The following is a 19977-nucleotide window of genomic DNA, read 5'->3' on the forward strand; positions in this document are numbered from 1 at the left end:
GGTATCCATATGATGTCACCTTATAGAATTTCTATTTTTAAAAAACCTAGTGTTCCATGTGTAATTTCCTATGTTAAAAGAACATAATTAAAGTTAGTCAGGCACTGATTTAGTTGGGGATTGGTCCTGCTTTAATCAGGGGGTTGGACTAGATGACCTCCTGAGGTCCCTTCCAACCCTGATATTCTATGATTCAAAAATTGGGAAATGCCAGAGTTTAATTGTGCCTACACCTATTTGTTGCAGAAGTTGAGAGGTGTGTAATATTTGTAGTACTAGAACAGACAGGGCTAGGCTTGCCCATAACTAAAGCGCTTCCCCCACCCCCAAATTATAGGGGAGGAACCACTAAGTCCAGGTTACAATTGACTGCTGGGGACAACAAAGGAAAAAAGAGAAACGGGTGAGATTAAAGATTGAAAATCAGGGCAAACAGGGCAGAGAATCCCAGAGAGCACCCCCTGCTTCTCAGAGGTATCCAAGGAACTAGTGGACACTGCCCAGAGGAACTCCATCTGGAGATGTGAGCAGAGAAGGGACAATAAAAAGGCCCCACAATTGCAGAGCACACCCTCCTCCCCCACATCCAGCTTCCTCCTCTTGGAGTGATAGATGGCCATCTTGGCCAGTGTCAGGAGGATGTTGACAAGGAGGTCCCATGACTTTGTGAAGCCATGGATAAAGTATACAAAAATCAAGAGGTGTGGGGGAAAGGGGCAGCCAGAACCTCAGGAAGGGGTTCTGGATGAGCCACAAGAGGGACTGCAACCTGATGCACTCTACATAGATCTCAAGGGTCTCCCTGTTGCTGCAAAAGGAACATGTATCAGAAGAGTTTGTGAACCATGCTAGGACATGCCTGTGCTCACAGCTCTATGTAGGAGCTGCCATTTAACATCTCCGGTGGGCCATGGAATTACATTGGAGTACAGACAGGCCCACCAGGGTTCCTCACCCTCTGCAGGTGGCAACAGGTTCCTCCAACTTGGTGTTGGATGGGATGCAAGGGTGAGGAACTGAATGGTATGAAGCATGAGCGCTTACAGATATTTTCTGAGCACAGCTTGGAGGCAGACCAGCTGGATGTCATTCAGCTGACAGGTGGCATGTTGGGGGCAGCTGGAGAGGCTCGTACAGCAGGAGCCTTGTGATGAGTTCTGGAGGGCCAGAGACGAGGGGTGGACGCAAAGCACACTCATGTGGGACCCACTCAAGGAAAATCATAATCAGGAGCCAAGGCTGCCCTCACCTCCCAGAGCACACAACAGTGGAGATGCAGGGTGAGCAGCCCCATGTATTGGCTGAGCACAACAAGGTCCACTCAGTGTCTCAGATCAATTCTGGTGGCACCAGCCAGGACTATCCTCTGGAACACAAAGGGTGACACCACCACTTTAACACAGAGATGAGAGCTCTGTGTAGTAGGAGTTCTGCAGCACACTATGGAACTTTTAGTGCATGGTTACTGGTTATTGTGTGGCAGGCTAGTGTGCTGTAGATTTACACCCCAGCTTACTGTGCACTGTCAGTGTAGACATGCCCTCGCTCCCTGCATGATTCATGTCTTGGGTGTGGAACACAGCATAGCAGTTACCAGACTTAGAGGTATAGGGAAGACTGCATTAACTTGATTAGCTGTTTGCTAATTTGAGGAGTCCCCAGTGAAAATGCTGATCAAAACCCACACACAACAATTGAATGATTTGCTGGTCTTTTGGTCCTGTCCCACACTCCAGCTTACATCCTATGTTGCCATTTATTCATTCTTTATTATGTAGTTATCAAATAAAAAATTGTAAGATCTTTGTTTTGCATAAATGAGTTAAATGTATTGTAAAACAATATGCCAAAGAGAAGCTCAAACATGAGCATTGCCTTTATGTTGTAAAAAGTTGTACACTGTGTGGCAGGTGTTCTTCATACAGTAATGTTCTACAAATAGAACTGCATGACAAATAGAATGGGCAAGTTAAACTGAAATGATACTATTTATTTGTTATGTATAATATGATTGTAACAATGTTTTTAAAAGTGCAAAATGACTTCCATACATATGTTCAGGGCTTAGCACACTCTGTTGTATATAATTTCATGGGAACCAAGTGTTTTCTCTTTTTATACTCCCTTATAATGGCTGCACTATATATTTGAGTTTTTACAATACTTTCCTCACTGTCAAATGGTTTGGGGTTCAAAAATAAAATCACAAAACCTCTGATAAATGTGTTATTGTTTCTGTTCTTTAAATAAAAAAAATCTTAGTAAAAATCTGAAATACAGAGTATTAGGCAAGAATATTTTCATACCTGATATTTATAGTACATAACCCCGAAAATGTTTAAACTTCTCCCTTGATCTGCTCTACATGCTGAGTATCCTTCAAAACAAGGAAATGATGAAGTCTCTTCTCTAACAGCAGTAACCAGATGGAGACTTGAAGTGTCTTGATTCCTTCCTCTCATTTTCTTTGATGTCACCACCTTTCTCTTCTAGCTGCATAGGAATCACAACAGATCATTGATGGCAATATCTGAAATGGTGAGCAGTTGCCAGCTGCTACTTTCCCACAGTTTAACTGGAGGTAAAACAATGGTCCTTTGCAGAAAGGTTTGAAATCTATCAGCATACTTAAGGCCAAATCCCTCCTCTCCAAGTTGCAGTGGGGTTCTTTATGTGTATCTAAAGGAAACATTTGGCCTACAAGTAGAAACAAGAATGAACTGTGGGAAAAAAACATTAGGGCATAAGTGCCATTGTTACCACTATTTTGGAGGGAGGGGGAAAGATTTCTCTGTCTACCAGTTTATTTCAGTGGGATGTTTATTGAGTAATTATACAAAATATCAACAGTTATTAGGTAATTTTTGAATTCTTCTGATAGCTTTATATTAGTAAAGATCATGAGAAATGTTTACAATATTGATTCCATCTCTTAATGTACACATTGGAGAATTATTCTGTAAACTCTGAAAAGGGTGAAATTGGTAGTACTATAGAACCTCAGAGTTACAAACACTTCGAGAATAGAGGTTGTTCGTAACTCTGAAAGTTCGTAACTCTGAACAAAATATTATTGTTCTTTCAAAAGTTTACAGCTGACCATTGACTTAATACAGTTTTGAAACTACTATGCAGAAGAAAAATTTTGCTTTTAACCATCTTAATTTAAATGAAACAAGCACAGAAACAGTTTTCTTACCTTGTAAAAAAAAATTAAAACTTTCCCTTTATTTTTTTAGTAGTTTACATTTAACACAGTAATTTTTTTTGGTCTTTGCTGCCTGATTGTGTACTTCTGGTTCCAAATGAGGTGTGTGGTTGACTGGTCAGTTCGTAACCCTGGTGTTCATAACTCTGAGGTTCTACTGTATTGGCAGCCCTGCTGACAGCTTAAATGGAATGTGTATATAGTTTCATTAAATGTGAAATTTCTTCCTCACTTAAATTCTTCTGGAAGATAAGGAACAATATTCTATCCTAAATCTTTTATTCTTCTAAAGGGTTTCTAGCCATTGGTCACATATAGAGAACACTTCAGAGCCTCTTAAAAGTTCATAGATTCATAGATATTAAGATCAGAAGGGACCATTATGATCATCTAGTCTGACCTCCTGCACAATGCAGGCCACAGAATCTCACCCACCCACTCCTGTGAAAAACCTCTCACCTATGTCTGAGCTATTGAAGTACTCAAATCGTGGTTTAAAGACTTCAAGGAGCAGAGAATCCTCCAGCAAGTGACCGGTGGCCCATGCTACAGAGGAAGACAAAAAACCTCCAGGGCCTCTTCCAATCTGCCCTGGAGGAAAATTCCTTCCCGACCCCAAATATGGTGATCAGCTAAACCCTGAGCATATGGACAAGATTCACCAGCCAGATATCCAGGAAAGAATTCTCTGTAATAACTCAAGATTCCACCCCATCTAACTTCCCATCATAGGCCATTGGGCCTATTTACCATGAATATTTAAAGATCAATTAATTGCCAAAATCGTGTTATCCTATCATACCAAGTTCTTGGTTTTGAGGGGAGGGGCTGAGCTTGTTTTGGTGGTGGCATTTCAGCAGGGATGGGAATCTTTCATCATTTCTTTTTTCCATATTTCTAACTTCCTATTGTAATAAACAGGAAGTTTCTGGACTTCTAAAAAAAAGTTTCAGAAACTTTCAGTAACATAAAAAACAAGATGAATTTTCATACAGTACAATAACAAAGTGAGGATTGTGATTACATCTTCCAGCTACTGTACAACTGTCTCCAGAAGAATAACACCATTAAAGGTATGTGAAATAAAACATATGATTAGGTTAGTCATACTGGGGTAAACTTCAAGCATTATTGGGCCTGCTTAAATTGAACAATATCAGCTTAAGTAACACTCAGAATCCTTTTATTTAGACATACAAGGTGGGTGAGGTAATTTATATTATTGGATCAAGTTCTGTTGGTGAAAGAGACAACATTTTGAGCTTACACAAAGCTCTGCTCCAGGTTTGGGAAAGGGTACCTCAAGAGTGTCACAGCTAAATTCAAGGTTGGACAGATTGTTGAGCATGAGGAATTAACACATGTTACAAGAAACCATTCAAGGGGAAGTAAGCAGTTAACACCTGCAGTCAAAGGACGGTAAGTGGGTTACACTACATCAGTTTATCAAGACTACTCCTACCCCAAGTTGAATTATGTGTACTCTCCAAGGGACTGAATTTCAACCCCACCACAGAACCTATTAGTATGATAACTGTGGCAAACTAACAGGTTTCAGAGTAACAGCCGTGTTAGTCTGTATTCGCAAAAAGAAAAGGAGTACTTGTGGCACCTTAGAGACTAACCAATTTATTTGAGCATAAGCTTTCGTGAGCTACAGCTCACTTCATCGGATGCATACTGTGGAAACTGCAGAAGACATTATATACACAGAGACCATGAAACAATACCTCCTCCCACCCCACTCTTTTTCATGGTCTCTGTGTATATAATGTCTTCTGCAGTTTCCACAGTATGCATCCGATGAAGTGAGCTGTAGCTCACGAAATCTTATGCTCAAATAAATTGGTTAGTCTCTAAGGTGCCACAAGTCCTCCTTTTCTTGTGGCAAACTAAAATTCTTTCTTTGATGTCACCTCAAAGAATTCTTTCACAACAAAGATGACATCACCACATCATCCATATTTCCCCAACTGTCACAGAAAAAATAATCTGGACCCCCGCACAGCAGATGAAACTACACATTTGAACATTACACAATCAACTGTGAAATCCTTAACAAACATCACCTCACAAACACCACACTCTCTTCATCACCATCAGCCCCCAACTAAAACCTCTCCAGTGCATCATCAAGGATCGACAACCTATCCTGAAGGATGACCCATCACTCTCACAGATCTTGGGAGACAGGCCAGTCCTTGCTTACAGCCCCCCAACCTGAAGCAAATACTCACCAGCAACCACACACAAAAAACACTAACTCAGGAACGTATCCTTGCAACAAAGCCGGTTGCCAACTGTGTCCACATATCTATTCAGGGGACACCATCATAGGGCCTAATCCCATCAGCCAGACTATCAGAGGCTCTTTCACCTGCACATCTACCAATGTGATATATGCCATCATGTGCCAGCAATGCCCCTCTGCCATGTACATTGGCCAAACCGGCAGTCTCTATGTAAAGGAATAAATGGACACAAATCAGACGTCAGGAATCATAACATTCAAAAACCAGTTGGAGAACACTTCAGTCTCTCTGGTCACTCGATTACAGACCTAAAAGTGGCAATTCTTCAACAAAAAAACTTCAAAAACAGACTCCAATGAGAGACTGCTGAATTGGAATTAATTTGCAAACTGGATACCATTACATTAGGCTTGAATAAAGACTGGGAGTGGATGGATCATTACACAAAGTAAAACTATTTCCCCATGTTTGTTCCCCACCCCCAACCCCCCACTGTTCTTCAGACGTTCTTGTCAACTGCTGGAAATGGCCCACCTTGATTATCACTACAAAAGTTTTTTTTTTCTCTCCTGCTGGTAATAGCTCATCTTACCTGATCACTCTCATTACAGTGTGTATGGTAACACCCATTATTTCATGTTCTCTGTGTATATAAAATCTCCCCACTGTATTTTCCACTGAATGCATCCAATGAAGTGAGCTGTAGCTCATGAAAGCTTATGCTCAAATAAATTGGTTAGTCTCTAAGGTGCCACAAGTACTCCTTTTTTTTTTTTGCAGATACAGACTAACACAGCTGCTACACTCAAATCTCTCCATGATGACAACCAACAACTCTCCAATGCCACTCATAATAAAGTATTCAAATAAGACCCCACACTACAATTCACCCAAGAATTTAAGGATATCATCAAACCTTTCACAAAACAACTCTAAGAGAAACTCTACAACTTCATCCCCTTCTACAGACCCATGCCAGTGACCTGCATGCTGCCCAAGATATACAGACAAGGGAAACCAGGCAGACTCATCATATCTGGTCATGGCATTCTTATTGAAGGAATATCAGGACTCATAGAAGCCATCTTCAAACCACTCATCGCATAAAGAGCCAGTTACCTCCAAGACAAACTAACTTCCTCCAGCAACTCTGCAACATTAACAACCTCCCTCAAAACACCATCCTTGCTACCATGGATGTCACCTCCCTCTACATCAACATCTCTCACTATGACTGCCTCACTAGCTGCTTCTAATATCTATAAGACAATGGGCAACACTCAGAAATCCACCCCAAATACATTGCCAAACTCAGCCATTTCATCCTCACCCATAAAAAATTTACATTCAACAGCAAATACTTTGTAGAAACCATGGGAACAGCTATGGGTACTAGGACAGCTCCCCAACATGTCAACCTCTTCACAGACCACCTCAAGGAAGTATTTCTGGAAAAATGCACCACAAAACCAGTGATTTACCTGAAATACATCAATGATATTTTCATTCTTTGGACAGATGGTCTGAACTCCCTCATAGACTTCCACCACAATGTGAGCCACCACCTATTGTCTGGGTGCACATTCTGGGGTGCAATCCAGCATAGATGCCAACTCCGTGGGTGCTCTGGGGCTTAAACACCTATAGGGAAAAAATGGTGGGTGCTGAGCACCCACCAGCAGCCCCCCTACCTGAACCTGCTCCTCCCCCCAGCACCTCCTGCCTGCTGGCGGGCCCTGTGAATCAGTGCCTCTCCCACCCCCCCAGCGACTACCACCGGGCGTGGATCAGTTGTTTCACTACATCAGGAGGTGCTGGCGGGGGAGCGAAGGCACAGCATTCTTGGGGAAGGGGCGGAACTGGGCGGGGTTGGGGTGGGAAGAGGCATGGCAGAGCTGAGAAGAAGCAGGGTGGGGCGGGGCCTTGGGAGAAGGGGTGGAGTGGGGGCAGGGCCTGGGGGGAGCACTCCCCCCCAGCAGATTAGAAACTTAGAACATCTATGCAATCCAGACCAGTAAAGAGTTTTTACCTTTTAACATTGAGTGCCTCACAATGCCTTGCCACTGTGGTTCTCTCCCTGGGACACTTACTGTCAGCAACAGGTATGGAATTCGTCTATATACTGGGTAGCCCTGGTCCAAATCTTTGGATCCTGGAGCCTGCCTGCACTATCACAGCTTTCCACTGTCTTCTACCAGCCTTGGTTAACAACTGGTATGGTGACACCACACTCTCCTAACCCCAAATTTTTCCAAAAATGTGTGTTCTGAAATGTCCTTTCCTGGAACAATCAGAGGGATATTAATCTTTGTTGCCCTTTTAAGGAGTCAATATTCAACAGTTTGCTTCTTTAACTGGAGTTAACAAACAGGTCAGTTTACACACAGTACTGGTTTGGTTTAGATTAAAAATAGAACAAGTTTATTAACAAAAGAAGATAGGATTTTAAGTGAATTCAAGTATTGGAGATAAAGTTAGAAATGGCTACCAGCAAATACAAGTGAAAACATCTAAAACTTAATCTAGCAAGTTTTGGTTCAAGGCTTTGTTTAAGATAACCTTTCTCACCCACAGTCTTCCAGCAAGATGGTGACTGACCCTCTCCTCAGTCATAATTAAGGCTCCATGACTGTCATGGAAGTTACAGATTCCATGACTTTCCCTGACCTCTGTGACTTCTGCAGCGGCTAGTGTGGCTGGCTCTGGGGCTGCCCAAGCAGATCAGGCAGCCCCTGGGGCAGTTGTGTCAGCCGCTGCTGGGGAAGTTTGGGTGTGAGAAACAGCTCAGGGCTGGGGGTTGGGGTGCGGTGCAGTGTGCTGCTTACCTGGGAGGGGGGATCCCCAGAAGTGACTGGCATGTCCCTGCAGCTCATAGGCAGAGGGTCCAGGGAGATCTGCGTACTGCCCCTGCATGGAGGTACTGCCCCCGCAGCTCCCTTTGGCTGCGGTTCCTGGCCAATGGGAGCGGTGCATCCAGAGCTCATGGCGGGGGCAGCATGTGGCGCCTCCCTGGCCTTCCCTCTCCCTAAGAGCTGCAGGGACATGCTGGCTACTTCTGGGGAGCTGCGCAGAGCCCACTCGGGAGCCTGCCAGCACCGCCAACCCTCCCCGCCACCCCCAGCAGCAGCGGAGGTCCCGGGCCGCGCACCACTGCCCAGACAAACCACCCCCCAGCACCAGTGAGGGTTCTGGCACATGTACCACCACCCACTTCCGCCCCAGCACCAGCGGGAGTCCCGGGCTGCCCCCCACACAGCACCCGCAGTGCCCCCCAACCGTCCCCCAGAGCATCCACAGCCCCCCAGCCCAAGTTTTAGTTAGGGGTATATAATACAAGTCATGGATAGGTCACGGGCCATGAATTTTTGTTTACTACCCATGACCTGTCCATGACTTTTACTAAAAATACCCATAATTAAAACATAGCCTTAGTCATGATCTCTCCCAGAGGCCCAACGGTGCTGGTGCCCATGGACAATATGTCGCATAGGCTGGGGAAGGCTGTACTTCCCCAAACAGCCCGGTGTGGCCCTGCTCACACTCCTTCCCGAAGCCCCCTCCTGCCTGCCCTTCCCCCTTTGCCTCAGCCCAGGTAGGCTACTCCTCTTCAGGGAAGCGGGCTGGGGCTACGGCGGCCAGGACTTGGGGCAGCTGGGACTGTCTAGCACTGGAGGGCCCCCGGGTGCTGGGGCCACGACACCCAGCACTGGGGGGTGGGTTTGTGCTGGGGCTGCCTGCCCATTGCTGGGGGAGAAGGGGGTTGAGGGCACTGGAGGGGGCTGCTCACTCTGTGCTTGGGGGCACTGGGGGGAGGTGCCTGTCCTGTCATGGGTCAAGGGGGTTGCGCACCGCCCACCCGCTCTGCACTTGGGGGCCAGGGGGGCCGCGAGCTGCCTGCACACCCTGTGCTCAGGTCTGTCATGTGCCACCCACACGCCCTGCACTTGGGGGCCAGGGGGCTGCATGCTGGCTGCCTGCTCAGAGGCTAGAGGGCCCACGTGCCGCTGGCCCACCTGCCCAGTGCTCAGGGACTGGGTGGGCTGCACGTTGCCCACTTACCCAGTGCTCCAGGGCTGAGGTGGGAGGGGCTGGCAGCCATGGGATTGGAGTGCTCCAGCAGTGGAAGGAGGGGTGGGTCCTCGGGCAGGGCTGGCAGGGAGCTAACCTCCCCCAACCGGCAGTTCACCTGCCGCCCATGCTGGTGCCTTTGTCTTCTTAGGTCAAAGTGATAATTTGGGGTTTATGTCGTTTTCTTTTATAGACCAATGAACCTTTGAAGTGGATTCTTCTGAAGGTTACCCTTAAAGTAAAGTTTATTGAAGCAGTGAAGATGGCAACATGGAGTCTGGTGATGAAGGGAGCTGTATGCTCTTTCTTCCCCCACTTGTGTTTGCTGAAAGGCAAATTATTCTGTTTCCTATCATCTCCTCCTTCTGCAGTCTTGAAGATCCTATTTACTACTTGTACATAAATTGAGGTAAACCCACATTCCTTTGTTTAGGATAGACCTGCCTAACACTTTTATCAGGCAGGGTTTTGAAACTGTGCTAATAACCTCATATGGGGGAATTAATTACTTTACATATAATGTTGCTACATACATTTCACCATGATATTATTGACCAGTGAGTTATTAGTTTTTAAATAATACCTCACAAGGCATATTTTATACAAAGATTATTACAGTAGTGTGTAGGGTGTGAATACATGGATGCTTTTGGTCACACCCATCCATCAAACTCCTTCTAGAATCCTCCTACACCAGCATCAATTTCCTGGACACCAACATCACTTTCAACCATCAGAGGGGGAGCCGTGTTCGTCTGGATCTGTAAAAGCGGCAAAGAGTCCTGTGGCACCTTATAGACTAACAGACGTACTGGAGCCTAAGCTTTCATGGGTGAATGCCCACTTCTACAGACAGCTATATACAAGAAACCCATGGACCATGCTTTCCTTCACAGATGCAGTAACCAGCCCAAACACACCAAGAAACCTGAACAGTCAAGTACTCAAAAAGTACACAGAATATGCTCTGAGGAGAAAGTCTGGGATACAAACTTTAACACACTTAAAACCGCCTTCACCAAACAGGGCTACTCCACCAGAGAAATAGATCTCATCATCGAACGGTCCACCCGAATACCCTGAGAGAACCTGCTTCGATATGGAGAGAGAGAGAAAAAAAAGCTCTGATATAGCATCCCTAGTTGTCACCTACCACCCGACCCTGGAACCCATATGGGGTATCATTAAACAATTATAACCCATACATGAGGGACCACATCCTGAAATAAATCTTTCCGAAACTCCCTCTGCTGACCTTCAAATAACCCCCAAACTTTGCCAAGTTCATACGAAGCAAGGTGCCCACAGCCCAGGATTCACTAACTCAAAAAGGCACCAGATATTACCATAAATATTGCCATAACAGATACAAAACCTCCAGGCATATCTCTATTGCTACAATGAACAATACCCCTTACAACACAATTTTCAATATCCATGCCTACACATGCCTATCACAACATGTGATGTACCTCATCCAGCGCACTAAACACCACAATGACAACTGTGTGGGTGAAATGAGACAATCACTACTCTCCCAAATGAACTCTCAGAAAAATGATAAAAGACAAAAACATGAGATCGTCCATGGGCAAACACTTTTAAATTAACAATCACTCTGTATTTGACCTTTTGGTCCTTGTCCTCAAAGGAAACCTGCACAACAACTTCAAAAGATAAGCCTGGGAACTTAAATTTATGAATGCGCTAGACATTAAAAATCATAGACTCAATAAAGACAAAAAGAAAAGGAGGACTTGTGGCACTTCTTAGGTGCCTTTTCTTTTTGCGGATACAGACTAACACAGTTGCTACTCTGAAACCTGTCAATAAAGACACTAGATTTATGGCTCATTACAACAATCTGTAACCTACTAACAATCCTTTTGTCCTCTGACTGCAGAGGTGTTAACTGCCCACTTCACCTTAAATGGTCTTTAACTCCTTATGCTTAACAATCTGTTCTACCTTATGTTTAGCTCTGACACTGAGTACCTTTCCCAGACCTGGAGAACTGTTCTGTGTAAACTTGAAAACTTGTCTCTTTCACCAGTAGAATTTGGCGCAGTAAGAGATATTACCTCACCCACCTTGTCTCTAATGTCCTGGGACCAACACGACTATAGCTACTCTCCTTATACTTAGCTTCTTACTCCCTCTTAGCTGCCATTTTTACAACTGTAGACTCAGCCTAGCTTCTTCATGTTGCCTACATGTCAAGGAGGTTAGACTCTTATCCTTGCCCCTTCAGTCTTGGTATTCTTTCCTATTTTTGTTTACCCTCCATTGTTACACTTTAAATGAAATACTTCACATCCAGCCTAAGAGATGAGCATGTGGTTCTTACCTCTCTGACGTCTCAAAATCACAGGAGGAACAGTACATAAGTCAATTTACTAATCATTCAATGATCTGTGTACATAATGAATACTAACAAATATATACAATGTGCCTGGTTTTTTTTTCTTTGCGAGAACTACATCTTTTTGCTGCCAAATGTCAGTCTCTTCAAACCAGTACAGCAACTCGAATGTTGGCTGAAGGATTTAAGTCACATTCACCGGCAAAAAGATGACTTCGGTAGCAGAAAGATGGTTCCTATAACTAGTCTTTTATAATTGATATTGATAAAATTAGGGTTCTACTGTAAATGTTTTCTGAAAAGAGCTGGACGAGAAAGAGTGCTCTGCATTACCATATATGCGTCAATTCTCAGTTACATTAGCTGGGCTAGGAGTAGTGCAGAGGCAAATGTGTTCCTCCTTGGCTGGAGAGGGAAGGTCTTATCAATCAAAAAGTGTCTTTGTGAATACATAGCATTGATTGGTTCCAGAGTAGCAGACGTGTTAATCTGTATTTGCAAAAAGAAAAGGAGTACTAGTGGCAATAATTGGTTAGTCTCTAAGGTGCCACTAGTACTCCTTTTCTTTATAGCATTGATTAATGTCCAAAAGGAACTTAGCCAGGTAATTTGGAAGGATAGAGACTAACACAAGGCCTGAGCACTTGTGCTTTCTGTCGGCCTAATTCCATCACAGCTAGAACCAGTTTGCTAGGTCTAAATACTTTGTAAAAGCTGATTCTTCTTCAAGTGGTTGCAGACGTATATTTCACTCACGTGTGTATGCACAAAGCACATCAAAGTCAGTGCCTTTAACACTCACAGCAAAGCATACCGATAAGAGGTATTATATCCCCATGCAAGGTTTTGAGTGTTTTACATCCAGCTCCTAATTCTCTTGTGTGATGACAGCAAATAAGAGATTACCTCAGGGGAGATATAAATCCACACCTAAAGACAAGGAGTCTAAGAGGTTAGACTTGATGGGGAGAATAGTTTATTCAACCTCTTCATTACAAATACCCAGTGCAAACCAACAGGTGTTTTTATCTAAGTATGACTTTGTGAACTGGGATGCTATGTCCAAGTTTACAGATAAGTTGCCAGAATCCTTCAGGAATTCATTGCAGAAGGCAGTGTGGTGGCCAAGACATCTTTGCAGTCAGTGGTGGACGTGGCAGATGCTTCATCCAGACTTATGCCTCAGCTGCAATAATGAGAAGAGCCTCATGGTTAAAGAATTCCAGCACAGCTCCTGAGGTCCAACAAACATAGATGACTTACTTTTTGATGGATGCTTTTTGTTTTCTGAGAAAAATGAAGAGACAGTGCATTATTTTAGTCAATGCTACTTTGCTGTCATTGGGGGTCTATGCCCAGGCCACAAAAAGATATCATTATTGAGGTCAGCAACAACACCAGCGATATTGTCTGGAGTGATGCTTCTGATAGTCATCCTACCCTGCTAGGCAGCAAGACTTCCCCAGAAAAGAGCATAAATTGCAGACAAGACGACCTTCTGGGTCCAGTTGTAATCAACCAGCCCATCCTCCTCCACCTTTGGTCAGGCAGTCTACTTGACTTTCATATCGAGAGCACCATACCAGTTGTGAACTTATCGACCACTCCTCCCCAGTTTGGGACAGGCTAGCTCACTTCCGCAATAGTTGAGAAACAATAACTATGGAAAAATTGGTTCTAAGCCCTGTAGGATCATGTTATGCCATCCAGTCTCTGTCCATTCCCCCCTCTCAAACCCCTGCCCCATCCCTTTTCAGGACCCCTCTCATGAGTCACTGCTTCTAAGCAGGTCCAAACTCCATGTGCTCTGGGGGCTTTAGAGGAGACCTTTCATCATCATCAGGGAAAGGAATTCTACTCCCAGCAATTCCAGTCCAAGGGAGGGGTGAGACTCATCCTCAGTCTCCGCAATCTCAACAGGTACATCAAATGCCTGAGATTCTGCATGGTTACCCTGGCTACTATCTTCCTGCATTGGATCACAATGACGGGTTTGCTGCTCTTGGTCTTCAGGATGCCTACTTCCAGGTGGCAATTTTCCCAGGTCACAGGAAATGTCTGAGATTTGAATTGGCAAGTCAGCATATCAATATACAGTGCTCTCTTTTAGCCTATCCTCAGACCCACACGTTTGCCAAATGCATGTCTATAGTGGCGGCCTATCTCAGAAAGGGGAGTAGTATGTGCACAAGCAGGGAGGGGCTCGTTCTAACCAATTTTTCCAGGAAGCAATAAAACTTTGGCATATTTGCATCAAAGAGGGCCTTACCGCCACAGCAGCACACTCACCCAATGTTCAGAATCAGTTAGCTGACCACCTCAGCAGAGATTTTTCCAGAATCATGAGTGGACCCTGAAGAACAGCGTGCTGAGATCCATCTTTAGAGATTGGGGTATTCTGGCAATCCATTTGTTTGCAACAAAAGACAACAGAAAATGCAGTCAGTTTTCCTCTCAAGTGGAGTTCAGTCCAAGCTCTTCAACCCAATACCTTCCATTTGAATCGGGGTCTGGAGCTAATGTATGCTTTCCCCCAGTTCCTGTTCATTCCTCAGGTTATGCAACTGAAGCTGAATCATGTCAACCTGATACTCATCGCACCAGCTTGGCAAAGACAGTATTGGTTCTTGGATCTTCTCAGCCTGTCTGTTTGACCTCCCAAACCTCTTTCCCTCCTCCCAGACCCTCTGACACAACACCACAGCCAGATTCAGCATCCAGCACTGAGCAGACTGAACCTCTGAGCATGAAGGCTGCTTGGTTAGATGAGGAGGAAGGACATCACTTGGAAGTGGTGCAGGGAGTCTTGCTGAACAGTAGAAGGCTTTCAAGTAGGACTACATATTTCACCAAGTGGAAGCATTTTTCTGTTTGGTCTCTAGCTTGGAGAATCCAGCCAAAGCTAGCATGTATTCAGGACATTTTGGATTATCTGTTGCATTTTAAGTCCTAAGGTCTGTCTCTCAGCTCCTTGAGGGTCCACTTAGTAGTGACATCAGCTTTCCGTCCACCGATTCAAGAGAAGTCAATTTTTTCTAACTCCCTGGTGGGTAGATTGTTAAAAGGGATTGTCCATCTCATCCCTCCTGTTAAAGAAACAGCACCATTATGGGACCTTAATCCAGTGCTAGCCCTCATGATTCCTCGATATGAGCCCTTGGCAACTTGCTCTGTCCCTTCTTTGCCAAAAAATAAATTTTCTCAAGGCCATAACGTCCGCAAAGAGGGTGAGTGAGTTGCAGGCTTTCATGGCAGACCTCCATATATGCAATTTTTCAAGGATAAGGTGGCCCTAATGCTACATCCAATATTTTTGTTTAAAGTGGGTTCGCAATTTCACCTTAACAAAACTGTATATTTACTGCACTCAAATACAGAGGAACAGCCCCTTAATACATTGGAAGTGAGACCGTGTTTGGTGTTCTATTTGGAGAGGACTAAATGCTCTACTAATTTGCCTCAGCTCTTTGTCTCATATGTGGATGAAGGGTCAGGCAGTTGCCATACAGACAGTCTCCAGGTGGATTACTTCCTGCATTACATATGGAGTAGCTCAGTCTACATCTCCTCAAAGACTAGTACTCATGCAATGAGGGCCCAAGCGACTGGTCATGTTCCTCACATTAGACATTTGCAGAGTAGCTCCTTGGTCTTTAGTGCATACTTTTACCAAGCATCATGCTTAGGGACCATTTTAGTCAATTTCATGGTCATGGGATTTTAAAAATCATAAATTTCATGATTCCAGATATTTCAATCTGAAATGTCTTGGTGTTATAACTGTAGGGGTCCTGACCCACCTCTGACTTCTCTGCTGCTACTGGCGGCGGCGCTGCCTTCAGAGCTGGGCAGCTGCCACTCGCCAGCCACCCAGCTCTGAAGGCAGCGCAGGAATAAGAGTGGCAATGCTGCGACCCCCCTACAACACCTCTGACCCCCCCAAACCCTCTTTTGGATCGAGACCCCCAGTTTGATAAATGCTGGTCGCCCACATGAAACCTGTATAGAATAGGGTAAAAGTAGACAAAAGACCAGATTTCATGAGGGAGACCAGATTTCACAGTCCGTGACGCATTTTTAGCGCCATGAATTTGGTAGGGCCCTAATCATGCTATTATGACTGTGTTGAGATCAGATGAAAACTTTGGGAGGGAAGTTTTGCCGTCATTCTTTAGATACAGTCTGAGCCCCACCCCCTTCACTTACTGTTTGTGAGTCACCTGAGTGGAATACACACCTGCAACTGCTCAAAGAAGAAGAAATGGTTACTTACTGTACTATAACTGTTGTTCTTTGGAGATGTGAGTACAAATGTGTATTTCATGACCCACCCTCTGTCTCCTCTGCATCGGAGTCAGTAGCCTTGAATTCCGATCCAAAAGAACTGAGGGGGTTAAGGTAGTGCCACCCTTATGTAGCCAGGGGAGGGGCTACGGGGCCCAAGACTGCAAGCACCACCCCAGCAGGTACTGCTAAGCAAAGTCCTCCTAATCTGGTGTGCTGGGCGCATGCACACCTGAGAGGAATACACATCTACAGCCACATCTCAAAGAACAACAGTTACAACAGTACAGGTAAGGAACCATTTTTTCCTTGTCATGGGCTCAACCTTCGGAAGCTCTAAAATTGTTTCTGAATGCCCCTGTGAAAGATGAAGTCTAACCAAAAAGATAACAGCAGTGGTATAGAAAGAGCCTTTCTCATTAGAAAGAGAATGGGATCCGGTGGCTAGATTATTGGACTGCAAGCCAGGAGAGCTGACTTCTGCCTTTTCCACTGACCACCTATATGACTGTGGATAAATTGCTTCAGCTCTGTGTCTCAGTTGCCCCTTCTGTAAAATAGGGATATCTTCTCTTGCATAGAGCTTTTCATTTCTAAGTCTCAAAGCACTTTACAAGAACTAAATACTTTTATTAAACTTAGCGACTTTAGTGCTTGTGAAAGATGCTATATTGTCAGCCCTGGAGAGTGAATTGTTTCTTGTAGAACAAGAACTGAAAATTAAACAGAAAACAGTCTTGGCCAGTGCTAAATTGAGTGAACAAGATTTGTTTGACTTCATGGAAGAACTCTTAAGACTTTGACCAGACGAGGGTTTAAAGAGGATGTTTAGGTATTTGTTTTCAAACACAGCAGTTGCATATGTTGCACTAATTCTTACGTTTCCTGCACTTCTTGCTGAGGGGGGCCCTACTCAGTTTCCTATACCCCATGTTAATTGAGGAATTCAGGAGTTTAAAATATAGTCCTGGTTTCACAAGTTTAGGCTGTAGCTATGGATTTATTTATTTGTTTGTTTATTTTTAAAATAATAAACCAAATACATTGGTGCATGTTGATTTTGTGAATCACTGACAAGCCTTAAATCTAATGAGTGTAAAAAGTATACAATTACAAGGTTAACAATATTCACTAAATTTAACTCTTATGAAAGAATTGAATATACAGTACTAATTTTCAGCAATTAGACCTGTCTTATGATTTCTGCATTATTTTATCATGATTAAGCTAATTCAATGCATGTACAAGTCATTGATAGCTAAATCTGCATGTATGCAACAAGAGAATATTGTGTACCTTTTTGACAGTAATGCATCATCTTGATGTAGGAGAGACAGGGCTAGGGATTCTTGTCCAATTTTCACTGTTCAGAGGTTTGTCATTACAGTACCTGACTGCAACTTCAAAGGACAAATTAAGTCTGTACCAAGGCTTAAATTCAGCCAAAGCCAACCAGAGTGGAGCTCCGATAAATACTTTCAAACCCATGGGAGCCCTGGCACCTCCTGCGGGCTTCTGCCCCAAGAGTTCAGGAAATACTCGGGGAGAATTTAAGCCCTGGTCTGTACAGCTCCCATATGTCTCCTGCTTACTGGCTTATTGGTTCTTCTTCGAGTGCTTGCCCATGTCAGTTCCATTCTAGGTATGTGCATGCCCACATGCGCGGCCGTCAGAGATTTTTGCCTTAGCGGTATCCATAGGGTTGGCTTTGGTGCCCCCTTGAATGCCGCACCCATGCATCGGTATATTAGGCACCGCCAGCCCTATGCCCTCTCAGTTTCTTCTTACCACCCATGGTGGTTAGTCAGAGTGCCTTTCCCTTGCCTCGCAAGGGCTAGCAGTTCTTCTACTTCAGTCTTTGCTGCAGGCGATCCTAGACTATCTTCTGCACCTCAAGCTCCAGGGGTTGTCCCTGTCATCAATCAAAGACCACTTGGCCACTATTTCAGCTTTCCACCCTTCACTCCAGGGCAGGTCAGTCTTCACTCTCTACATGACGGTCTGGTTTTTGAAAGGTCTGGAGCATCTCTACCCCCACCTCAGGGATCTTATCCCTCCCTGGGACCTGAATCTCATGCTGTTGTGACTCCTGGGTCCTCCCTTCGAGCCTCTAGCTTCCTGCTCACTTCTCCTCCTCTCCTGGAAAGTTTCCTTCCTGGTCGCAATAACGTCCGCCCATAAGGTCTCTGAGATCAGGGCGCTTACTTCAGAGCCACCCTATATGGTGTTCTAAAAGGACAAGGTTCAACTGAGGCTGCATCCAGCGTTCCTGCCCAAGGTAGTTTCATAGTTTCATACCAGCCAAGACATATACTTACCTGTCTTCTTTCTGAAGGCTTATAAATCGGAAGAGGAGTGCAAATTGCACACCCTGGACATCAGGAGGGTGCTTGCCTTCTACATCCACAGGACCAAGCCATTTCATAAGTCAACACAGTTTTTTGCGGTGGCAGACAGGATGAAAGGTTGCCCAGTGCCTGCACAGAGGATTTCGTCTTGGATCACGGCCTGCATCTGTTACTGCTATGACCTGGCAAAGGTGCCTCCACCAGCAACCGTGACTGCCCACTCGACTAGGGTGCAGGCTTCGTCAGCAGGCTTCCTGGCCCAGGTGCTGATTCCAGGGTATCTGCAGGGCCACACATTTATGTCTCATTATACGTTCACCCAGCAAGCCCAAGACGATGCTGGCTTTGGCAGAGCTGTGTTGCAAGCCACATAACCAAGCTTGCCGCCAGGGATGCTGCTTGTGAGTCACCTAGAACGGAATCGACATGAGCAAGCACTCGAAGAAAAAACAGTTACCTACCTTTATAACTGTTGTTTTTTGAGATGTGTTGCTCATGTCCATCCCATTACCCACCCTCCTGCCCCTCTGTCGGAGTTGCTGGCAAGAAGGAACTGAGAGGTCATAGGGCCGGTGGGGCCTAATATACCGTTGCATGAGTGTGGCTCTCCAGGAAGTGCCACAGCTGACACTACGGATACCACTAAGGCAAAAATCTCCAACAGCCATGCACGTGGGCAGATGCACACTGAGAATGGAACGGACATGAGCAACACATCTCGAAGAACCACAGTTACGAAAGGTAGGGAGCTGTTTTTTCTTCCTGATCCCATGTTAATCCATCACTACCAGAGAGTAGCTTACTGTGTCCAAGGGAAATACGAATAGTTAAGGCCCCAATTTTGCATATTTTGTACGGGTAGACCTCTGCTCCTACACAGAGCCCATTAAAGTTAATGGTGGCCTGTGCCAGCACCGTGGCTCTGAATGGAGCAGCTGGCAAGATTGGAACGTAAGGTTTCTGTAGCTCAAAATTTTTCTCTTTTAGGTCCCCCCACCCCCCCATGTAAAAATTTAAAATGAATGAAAATAAATAATGTGAACCAGTCTTCTGCTGCTCAGCCTCAAGTCCTAGACTCCCAATATTTGGCATCATGAGGGGGACTCTTCCTTTGAGCGCACAAGGGCCTGTTGGAAATAGTGATGATTTTTGGTACAGGTGTCTTACAAAATGGTAGATATGCCCTTGAGAGAAACCACTAGATTTTACTTACTCTAATGTAATGTGAATTTCATTAGCATTTTTTTCCAAATAATTTGAAAGTAATATATAACACTGGGGAAAATCTCTAGAGGTATGTAAAAAACCAACAACTGTGTGTGTGTAGAGGAGGGGTGGTACTCAGGGGATAAGAATAGTTGTTGTGTATTATCTCCTTCAAGAGAAGAAGAAGGGCTTGTCTACACTTGAAATGCTACAGTAGCACAGCTTCACCACTGCAGCCGGGCCACTGTA

This window comes from Lepidochelys kempii, chromosome 1, assembly GCF_965140265.1.
Source record: "Lepidochelys kempii isolate rLepKem1 chromosome 1, rLepKem1.hap2, whole genome shotgun sequence".
In the NCBI taxonomy this organism is placed as follows: domain Eukaryota; kingdom Metazoa; phylum Chordata; order Testudines; family Cheloniidae; genus Lepidochelys; species Lepidochelys kempii.